We start from the raw sequence: 11,267 nt of genomic DNA on the forward strand, positions 1-11,267 counted from the left end.
GCCAGACCCTGGCAAAGTTGGTAATTGTCCCCTTCCTTCCGTCCCCGCTTTCACCTTCCTTCCTCCCTCCCTCCCTCCCTTCCTTCCTTAATTCCTTCTGTCCTTCCCTCCCTTCCTCCCTTTCACCTCCTTCCCTTCTTTCCCTCTTTCCTTCCATCTCTTTCACGTGCCTTCTTTCTCTCTTCCCTTCCTTCCTTCCCCTCACCGTTCTATGAGGGCATAACTGAGAGGGTTAATAGAATGGATATCTAAAGCAGTGATTCTCGAATATCGGCTTTTAACCAGCAGAATCAGCATTACTTGACCTGAAAACTTGTTAGAAATGCAAACACTTAAGTCTCACCCCTAAGCTCCTGATTCAGAAAATCTAGGGTTAGGGTTTAACTGTCTGTGTTTTCCTTGTTTTTTTTTGTTTTGTTTTGTTTTTTGTTTTGTTTTGTTTTGTTTTTGGCGTTGTTGTTTGTTTTTCATTGTTGTTTTGTTTTGTTTTTGAGACGGGGTCTGGCTGTGTTGCCCAGGCTAGAGTTCAGTGGCACAATCTCAGCTCACTGCAACCTCAACCTCCTGGGCTCAAGCGATCCTCCTACCACAGCCTCTGAAGTCGTTGGGACCACAGGTGCACCACCACGCTTGGCTAATTTTTGTATTTTTGGTAGAGACAGGGTTTTTCCGTGTTGCCCAGGCTGGTCTTGAACTCCTGAGCTCAAGCAATCCTCCCACCTTGGCCTCCCAAAGTGCTGGGATACAGGCATGAAGTCACTGTGCTTGGCTAACAGTCTGTGTTTTAACCAGCCTGCCAGATGATTGTGAATTTGAATATTCTGGTGAGAGGTTTTAAATCATGCAAGTGGCTCTCTGCCTCCAGTTAAGGTAAAAAGGGAAAGGCCTCAGCTTACACTGTGGTTGGGCCGTATGACAGGACATACAAACACTATTAATATTACTAGAGAAGCAACCAGCACCGTTTTGAATAACTCAGTCTTTTGGGGGTGTGCCTTCTACTCAAGATGTAAATAAGGACAGGAAAAATAGCACTAGTATCAACTGCCATACAATTATTTAGTCACCCTTGGGTAACTAAACAGCCTAGGTATGTTGATCAAAATGCCCTTGAGTAATTGTCAGTGGAAGTTTGAACTCTCCCCAATTTAATAAGATACTGCTGCAGGTATTGGTAAGGTACAGGGAGCAGCTAAATGGACTGTCTTTCATTGTCTTCCTTGAGGGTTCTAATTCTTTGGTTTTCTGGAGAATATTATAGGATAGAATGTATATCAGAAGTGAGACTTGGGAGACCTGTGTGACCTCCCAACCATGACAATATTCACAGATATTCAGATCCATAGAACACTTCAGGAAATTGTCTTTATGTTCAAAGATCTCAAAACATTTAGTTGAATACACTTCCCACACACATCTCTCCATTTGATATAGAGACATTATCTTTTCAAACTTTCTTTTTGGTCTTTTACAGAAGAACCTGTTAGGATAGTCTCAAGATTTGTTCTAGTCACACGGGGGCGGGGGGGTGGGGAGGGGTGTTATAGAAGTAGCTCTAGATCATTTAGCTTAAGAGTTAAATTTTTTGCAAAAATACTTTGTGGTAGATTTCTGATGCCATTCCGCATAGGACTTTTATTATTGTAATAGTGTTTTGTCTTTCTCTTTTAGGATTAGGAAAGTATATTCACCACAATATTTGTTGTTAATCACTTATTTTTTATGCACCTTTTCCAAAGCAACTATATTGTCCTTATCCTGAAAAATGAAAATACTGGCTTTAAGATAAATCCTTATGATAGTTTTGCTATCACTAGATAGTGACAGAGGGAAACAGAGGAAACGGAGATCTATGCATTGTCTTTGAAAGTCAAGATTATTATACTAAATGTTTTTGAAGCATTTTGAAAATACAGCGATATTTATTTATAATTCTCAGCTATATTACAGTTACTGGATCTAAATGAGAAGTTTGTTCATCTGTAAAGTATTTGAATGCTAATGGTATTCTTGTAGTCTAGTGCGTTCAATTAAAAGATAACGTGTGTTACATATGAAGTTAAAAATGTTTAGTAACCAAATTAAAAAGGTAAAGAGAAATAGGTGAAGTTAATTTTAATAATATATTATTTTAACCTCTTTTAATAATATACTCTCTTTAACTCTCTAATATATTTAATAATATATTCTCTTTAATCTTGTATACATATAACGTTGTCATTTCAACATGTAATCAATATAAAAAAAATCAATTAGATATTTTACATTCTTTTTTCATATTAAGTCTTTGAAATTTAGTACGTATTTTACACTTACAGTACATCTCAATTTGGACTAGATGCATTTCAGGTTCCCAATAGCCATACGTGTCTATTGGCTCTCATATCATATTTATCATGGCAGTTTTAAACTTATTAAAATGATAAGTCTATAAGGTATCTTCTTAAGTAAATTTCTCCCAAGTATAGCAGATATCAGAGGTAATATACACCTACAAATAATTATTGCTAAGGTAAAATTTGTAAAGCTATTGACTGTCAGTAAATATGTTTAAGAAACAGTTTTTTGCATTCCTCTAAAATTGTTCTTAAAACCGGCATTGCAGTTCAGTGGACAAGTGCAGATATTTGAAATAAGATGTTTTTATACTACCTATGTTTAAATTTGATGAGCTTCATCCAGCACTGGATTTTCTGGATTCTGAGATATGCTATTCACATTTCAACATTTATGAACACAGAATACATCTTACAATTAATGTGTTCATTTAATATAATCATACTTCTTGTTTTCCTGAAACTGAGTTGGAAATCATCATAGAAAATAGGTTCTTCTCAACACAGAAAGAGTTCTCAGACATTGTATAGTTGTGTTTTTGAGAACATGCTTCAGCACTTGAGAGATGGATTTCCTAGAGTTTTTCTTAAGGATCAAAATTAAAAGGTGGAAATATACAAACAATAAATAATGGAATTAAGCATTGGCCTTGGATAACAGAAGGTGAAGGAGATAAGAGACAACTTTCTGTTCCAGCTCTACTTTAACCACAGGGGACATAAATATATGGGACCTTGTAGTATTTAACCTTGTTAATATCTCCATACTGTTTTGCAGTAGGTGTTGGAACAGAGCTTCACATTTTTCTGGTGGAGGAGCTAGTGATCTCTGGATGGCGAAAACATTCTCTAAAACAGACTCCACAAGTACAATGACCAATATAATGTGTTTTCTGTGCCACTGTCCTCTGTCAAGGGGCATCACAGGTTGCTGGCCTATATTCATGTAAAGGTAGAACTAGACCCCAATCAATGTGCCCTATAAATACCCAAGTCTTTAAATACCCTTAGATAATAAAAGTAAAAGATGCAAGAAAAAGAGGACTGGGAGAGTGGACCAAGTTTATAGTTCTTTCAAAGTCTATCTGAATTATTTAAAACCATTCTTTTTTTGTTAACAGATTTTAGTTCTCATACATGTCACATGTTTCTTTTGCAGAATTTAAAACATTTTTAAAAACATCCATTTCAATAATATTGCATGCAAGGTAAACAAGAGGTTAGAATAACTAGTACAACATAATGCAGCTTGACTAGAATACCTCGTCATAACACAAGTACATCTTCTTTTACATTTATGCAAAGTGAAACATTGTTTGTCTCTCTCCATAGTCCAGAAAAATCTGTGGGGTAATTGTTCATTGTCCCCTCATACCGTGTTTATATTGCATGTGTTCTATTTTAATAGTCCTGATAAACAGATGGAACCACAAAAACACAGCCGGGATGGCTCAGTTGGTCAATGGCATCAGAGAACTTAAAGTGCCTGATGCTGATGACTCTTCCAGAAGGCAATCCTCTTATGAGGGTCAGGGTCTAGAGAGTCCATGTTGCTGCTCGTACTCTCTGTGTTTAATTCCAGCTAACATGACAAAGTGCAAGCATATGACAAGGACTTTCAGTGTGACCATCAGCTGGAAGAGGCCAAGTGCGTACAGATCCCGGTGGGGTGGCACATGCTCCTCTTGTGACTTAATGGTGGTTTGTGGCTCCACTTCCCTTGGGGGTTGTTTTGTTGTTCTTCTCTCAGGGCCACATTTTATTTTGATGTTTTAAAAGAGAAAGAAAAGTTCCAAAAACTTCCTTTTTTGTATTTCCTCTTTGAGATCCAGCAAAATTTCCACAACTGGCCTTTTCCAGATGGCTTGCCCAGAATTGCTGAGAGTTCAAGGCACCTCAAGCTCTGGGCTCAACATCGAAGGTTCTTTAAATGTGCCTTTTATCCTTTCGTTTCTGTCACTTCATGATGGGTGACCACCCTCATCTCTCTCTCTCTCTTTTTTTTTTTCCTACTAAACATGGGATTACTGGGAATATTTCATGATTGGATATATGCTATTGGTTAATCCATTTAACCAAACTCCCATCAATGGATGTGGAGTGTTTACAACATTTTTGCTCTCATAACAGTGCTTGACAATGTAGGGATTTCTCAGGTTTTAATCCAAATAGGGCTTTATGATACTTGCCATTATACTATCAGATACTTTTTCCCGCTGATATGGTTTGGCTGTATGTCTCCACCCAAATCTCACCTTGAGTTGTAATCCTCATAATCCCCACGTGTCAAGGGCGGGACCAGGTTGAGGTAATTGAATCATGGGAGAAGTTTTCCCTCATGCTGTTCCTATGATAGTGAGTGAGTTCTCAGGAGATCTGATGGTTTTGTAAGGGGCTTCCCCCTTCGCTTGGCACTCACTCTGTCCTGCCCCCTTGTGAAGAAGGTGCCTGCTTCTCCTTTGCCTTCTGCCATGATTGCAAGTTTCCTAAGGCCTCCCCAGCAGTGTGAAACTGTGAGTCGATTAAACCTCTTTCCTTTATAAATTACCCAGTCTCAGGTATTTCTTCATAGCAGTGTGAGAACAGACTAATACACTCATCTTTTGAATACATTATGTGAAGTACAACAATTTTTTCTAAACCAAACCAGACCTGGCTAAATCCTTTACTATAGACCCCCAGATTGAGAGAGAGGGAAAAAAGAATTGAGCTGAATCAAATTTGCTGTTATCAAGAAGTAGGGTAGGGAAGGGACCTATGTGAGATTTACGAAAATTGGCTCCCGAAGTACAGAAAAATAAAGATTTGACTTGCCTACTCCTGGCATACCATTTGTAGGTTCTGGCCAACATCTGCCCTTCTCTGAGCCTGGAGCTTCTCTCTTTAAAATGGGAGATAATTGCTGGGCAGCTAGAGCTCACAGGCACACCGCATGATGAGTGAGGTCATGTTAATAAAGCCCTGGGAAAGAAAAGCAATGTGAAACAGCAGGGCTATTACTGTTCCAAGATGATTTTATACAAGTGAAGCTTAAGTTCAGCGTGATGATTAACAAGCTATTAGAGCCAAGTTATTGATTCCTCTATCTTTAGAGTAGTTAATGCAGTGTGCACCAATAGGCCACAGACCCCAAGCTTTCCTTCTTCCTGTGCTCCTGTTCTTTGTAATGATGCTTTCCTTAGGAAAATGAAAATCACTTCGCATACACAGTGCAACATCTTTAAGGCAGGTGCCAGCAGAGAAGAAAAACACCTAAGCTGATTTTGTGTGTTTTTATTATTTTTTCTGATAATAAAGATTAATGCAGATACCTGAAAAAAAATCAAAACATAAAAAGTAGAAACAAAAAGTCAAATACTGCATCTTCTCACTTATAAATAGGAGCTAAATAATGTGTACAGATAGGCATAAGAGAACGGAACAATAGACACTGGAGACTTGGAAGGGTGGGTGAGTGAGCAGCGTTGAGGGATGAAAAATTACCTTAGAGGTACAGTGTACATTATGTGGATGATGATTTCACTAAAACCCCAGACCTCATCACTATACAATATATCCACATAACAGAACTGCACTTATACCCATAAACTTATATTTAAGAAAAGAAATAGAAAAAAGAGAAATTTTTTTAAAGTAGAAAGAGGAAAAAAAGTAAAGCATCATCCCAATTTCTTTCACCCTGAAGCAGCTAGTTTTGCTAATATGATCATATACATATGCACACACATGTATATGATCATATTAAACATATTATTTTATAACTTGTTCTCTGTTCCTTTCCTAACATACTCCTCACAAAATAATATAATTGATAGTTTCCCATTTCAATTAAAACAGATATCAATATAATTTATCAGCAGAATATTTTATGGATGTGTGTACAGTTTTGGTTAATCCATTTAACCAAAATCCTGTTGATGAACACAGTATTCACAACATTTGCTCTCATAACAATGCTCTGATGAACCTCATGCATTCATCTTTGAGCTTTTGACCAATTTTCCTTCTGTGGTAAATTCCTGAAAGTAGAATTGTTGGGACAAAAGATTTAGAGATTTTGTATCTTTAAACATATTACCAGTTTACCAACCCAAAGGGTCATATGAGATTACTTTCTGCCTACAGTGTAGTAGAATGCCAGCTTCTCCCAACAACCTTGCCAACGTTGGGTATTGTCAACTTTTTGGCTCTTTGCCAAGCTGATAGGTGAATGGAATGTCTAATGGTTTTTGAATTACATTCTGACTGTGCTGCATCAGACTGTAACTGAATGCAGTTGTGATGTGTCAGGGGACCTGGTTTAACTCATAGCACACTGTTTGAATCTGTGTAATAACTAACTATGATATAATCAGGCTTTCTTGCAGTTTTGAAAAAGAAGCCAAACTTTCACATGGTTTAAATTACTTTCTCATTTACACTCTCCATGTGTGAGATCACCTGGGAAGCCCTTTGGCGATGCCCCCAATGACCCAGTACAAGTTGTCAACTGCACTCTCCATGAAAGAGAGATTGTTCTGGTCCAAACCCTATGCTCTAGAGGAGCATCTTGGAAAGAGCACTGCCCTATAACTGATATTGCTCCATTGGGTGGCCTGTGGTATTCAATTCACTGGAAAGTATCAATCCCTTTGCCTTCAGCAATAATATTTTCACAGTTTTGATGTGTTTTAAAGGTTATTGTCTTCAGGACAAGTAATTGAGGAGGCCTCACACTTCATCAGAGGCCATTTCATCTTTATTACACAGCCACACACAAGGCAGCATTTTCTCCTCTCACTGATGGATTATTTCAAGATTTACAAGGTCTGGTCTACATGAAAGCAAACACATGTTTGGGCAAACAGTCAAATAATTCAAAGATATAGGGTCAGCAGGATCCTAATATAAAAGTCAGGACTTCCAGCCTGGGCAACAAAGTGAAATCTTGTCTCTACAAAAAATACAAAAAATCAGCCGGGCATGGTGGCTCTCGCCAGTGGTCCCAGCTACCCGGGAAGCTAAGGTGGGAGGATTGCTTGAGCCCCAGGAGGTGGAGGCTGCAGTGAGCCATGTTCATGCCAGTGCACTCCAGTCTGGGCCACAAAGCAAGACCTTGTCTCAAAAAATTATAATAATAAATAATAAAAGTCACAACTTTTTCCTCTTCTACCTGTGCCAGAGACCCACCACCTAACCCACATACACATGGACACACACACACACCATACACTTATTCCTTTCTTAAAATATTGCTTTCAAATATTTGCTTTGCATGTACTTTTCTATGAAGATATGACCAGTTTCAAGATTATCTACTCTTAAGTTTTCTGACTGGTTGTCAGTCAATCAGTTTGGAACCCTGCCATAACATATTTTCCTCAAATTCCTTGCAGATACTGGAATAATAAGGAATGGGAATGTTATGGGAATGTTATTTTGAGCCAATATTTGGAAAGTCCTTATTTGGAATTCTACAAGTTTATGTCTCCTGCCCAGTTCCTAAGCCCTCTTTCTAGATAAGCATCCAGAAGATAATCATCCAGCAGCTATTGGGGTACATTCGGCCGACGTGGTTAGTTGGGTCTAAGCAGTATATCCATGAGTTCTAACTTGGGTTTCTCAAACTCTTTTTCCTTTGGGTTTCTCAGACTCTTCTCTCAAACTCAAACTGCCTTCTCCAGTCCATTGCTAAAGCTTGTATGACCTTTGCTTTCCCTCCATTTCTTGACTTGTGGCATCCACAGTAGCATTACATGAACTTTACATTGTAGGACTAGTGTGAGCAGGTCACTCAGCCTGAAAGCACTCACCCTGGGCCTCTAGAGCTAAGTTGCCTCAACACACTTCACTATGGCTTCTCAGAGCACACTCACCTTGAATGTTTAGAAAAGGTAATCTTTTTGGGGTTCAATGAGATCAAAAGCACGGATACCAATTTTGTGATCAGGAATCAGGAAAATCTGGGAAATGAAGAATGAAATGAGGCCTTACCATTTTGATGCAAAGTTCATATTCAAGTGAGTCAGGAGATCTGGTTTAAGTTCCAGATCTGCCTCTTACTAGTTTTAGAATCTTGGGCAATTCTAGGCTGGACGTGGTGGCTCACACCCATAATCCCAGCCCTTTGGGAGGCCAAGGCAGGTGAATGCTTGAGCCCAGGAGTTCAAGACATGCCTTGGCAACATAGGAAGGCCCCATTTCTACAAAAATAAAAATTAGCCAGGCATGGTGGTGCATGCCTGTAATCCCAGCAATGTGGAAGGTGGGAAGATCACTTGAGTCCAAGAGGTCAAGGCTGCGGTGAGCTATAATCTGCCACTGCACTCCAGCCTGGGTGACAGTGAGATCCTCTGTTAAAACAAAACACAACAAAATGAAACAACAAACAAACAAAAAAAACCAAACAAAAAAAAATTGGAGGGAATTTAGTTCATATATTTGAGTCTTTGTTTCCTCATCTAGAAGATGTAGTAAAGATAAATGAGGTCATATATGATTGTCCCTGGCATAATATTTTGGTACTTATTGAAAAGCAGCTATTATTTTAAGTCCTTTGCATATGAATTTCTATGATTTACTATATATCAGTAGCATTTCTCCAACCCATCTTGGCTAGGCAAGCACCACTGAATGTGAAGGAGGCCAAATAGAATAATACTATCCAAGCTGCAAAGAAACAAACAAAAGAAAACATCTAAATGCATGCCTCTTTGGAGTGGCATTTGCATCCGTTGCCAATATCCATAGAACAAATGCCTTCAGGCAGGAGAAGTTGGGATAATGTCAATGTTTTTAATAGCTGTAGTAGAGTCCTATTTAGAAAGTAGTAATTATCTCTCCATATTGATTTTTTACATCCCCTCAATAAATCTAGAAGAAGCATGAAGACCATCTGTAAGTGTGATTTTTACCAGGATCAGACTCTAATTTGCAATGGCTATGTGTCTGTTTGATTTAGATCAGGGTTAGCAAACTGCAGCCCACGAGCCAAAACTACCTCCCCCATCTATTTTTATAAATAAAGTTTTATTGGAACACACCCATTTCTTTATATATATGACTGCTTTCATGCTACCATGGTCGATTTATTTAATTGTAACAGAGCTCTAAGAGATCTAGAACCCACATTGCCCACAGAGCTGAAAACTTATGTACTATCTAACCCTTTGCAGAAAAAAACTTGTTAAATCATGATTGAGATTATAGTAGTATTATTTCTGATTGACTAGGTAGTAATTGGTCCCAGCATGTAAAGTTTCTAATATTAAAGTCACATGATAGAGGAGCTAGAGGCTTAAGAAAAGTATACATGAATTTATTTATTTGGGATAGGAAGGGAAACATCCCTGGTATCATCATGATGGCATATAGAGGCAGGACTGAGAGCTAGAATACAGAATATGTCTTTTGCTGGAAACAGTTTCTCAGGCTGGGTTAGAGTGGGTAGAAACTATGGATCACCCTGCCACAGGTCCAAGTAAACAGAATTTGGTGCTCTACATAATGGCTATAAAGAAACATAAAGGTGATTTCTCCAAGTGTTACGCTAGGTGAGAAATATTAATAAATAAGAGCAATCAGAATTGGTCCCATATTGAGAAAGTCTGTTTTGGAGCCCAAACTAAATAGACTGTGCAGTGAGAAATGAAAGGTCAATTTAGGTAACTTCATTTAGGGCAAAATCATAACTTAGGAAATCATGGCTAGATAAATATCCAGTGAAGAGTGGGGAGAGAAGATTCATCAATGGCTGTAGGTTGCTGTGAACTACCGAAATGAAACATCAATGCATGAATAAAGTGCTGTATTGATGGACAGATGTGTGCATTTTTATGTATATGCCATAAAAAATCTGAATCAATTTCTATTTGAAATAGAGAAAAGCTAGTTCGGATGTTAGAAACTCTTCTGACGTAAAATATTGTGTAATTCATAAACAGTTCCTTGTGTTTTAGTTTACAGTATGTCCAGAATATAGGACTTGTCTACTGTAATGTATAAAACAAAAGAACTTCCGGTTGATTTGTTTGTTAAGTAGTAGACATTCTCCTAGGATGTTTATGTTTGTGAAGATGATAAATGGATGAATACATCCACAGAAAATGTAGACAAAGGCGCTTCTCTCCCAGCCTCAACACCACACCCTACACACACACAATGCCTTCCTTCTAACCTTGTCTATACTCTCTCTGCAACACACAAAGCATATGCCCAGGATAAGCTTCTCTTTCAACCACCTATCAGGCTTTCAACATGTGGTTTGAAAAGATAGTGATATTGCTGTGCTCTGACATACACCGTAATGTCAGTACAGCAGAAGCAAGTGGAAGATTCTACTTTTCCGATAAAGATCAGTTGCTGTTTCCTGTCTTGAAGACGAAAGTTGAGCAAAAGCAAAGGTCATCTGTGTTTATATTAACAATGTAAGAGTTGTACTACGTTTTCGCAACAACATCAGGTCATTATTTATCCACTTGTCCTTTTTTTTTAATCATTCCTTTGAACTGCCTGCATTTGCTTATCGTGATATTTCTCAGTCTGTAAACAGCCCGAGTAGCTGTTCTATTTCTCTAAATAGAGTCTTAGGTCATTTTATTATCCAGAATTATAAGTCATCAGAATGCACCCATCTGTTGTCCTTCCACATCTGGGCTAACTTTAACTCTTTAAGCCCATAGAAAAAGTAGAAAAGCCATTGTGATATGAGTTTGATACCTTTTTCCTACCATACTGCTTTCCAGCATATGGTTTTCCCTGAAAAATCACAAGGAAATATTTACAAATGTCTTATTTTTCTTTGGACATGGCATTAAACATGGTGGATCCTCCACCTCCACTTGGCTCTTTCTGATTTTCTGTTACCCTAATTATCCTTCCTGGGATCACAGCTGCTCAGAGCCTCTTCTTACCAATTTAAAAAACCTCTAAAGATGTGACGGCTGCCTTTCC

This window comes from Pongo abelii, chromosome 7 (genome assembly GCF_028885655.2).
Source record: "Pongo abelii isolate AG06213 chromosome 7, NHGRI_mPonAbe1-v2.0_pri, whole genome shotgun sequence".
NCBI lineage: Eukaryota > Metazoa > Chordata > Mammalia > Primates > Hominidae > Pongo > Pongo abelii.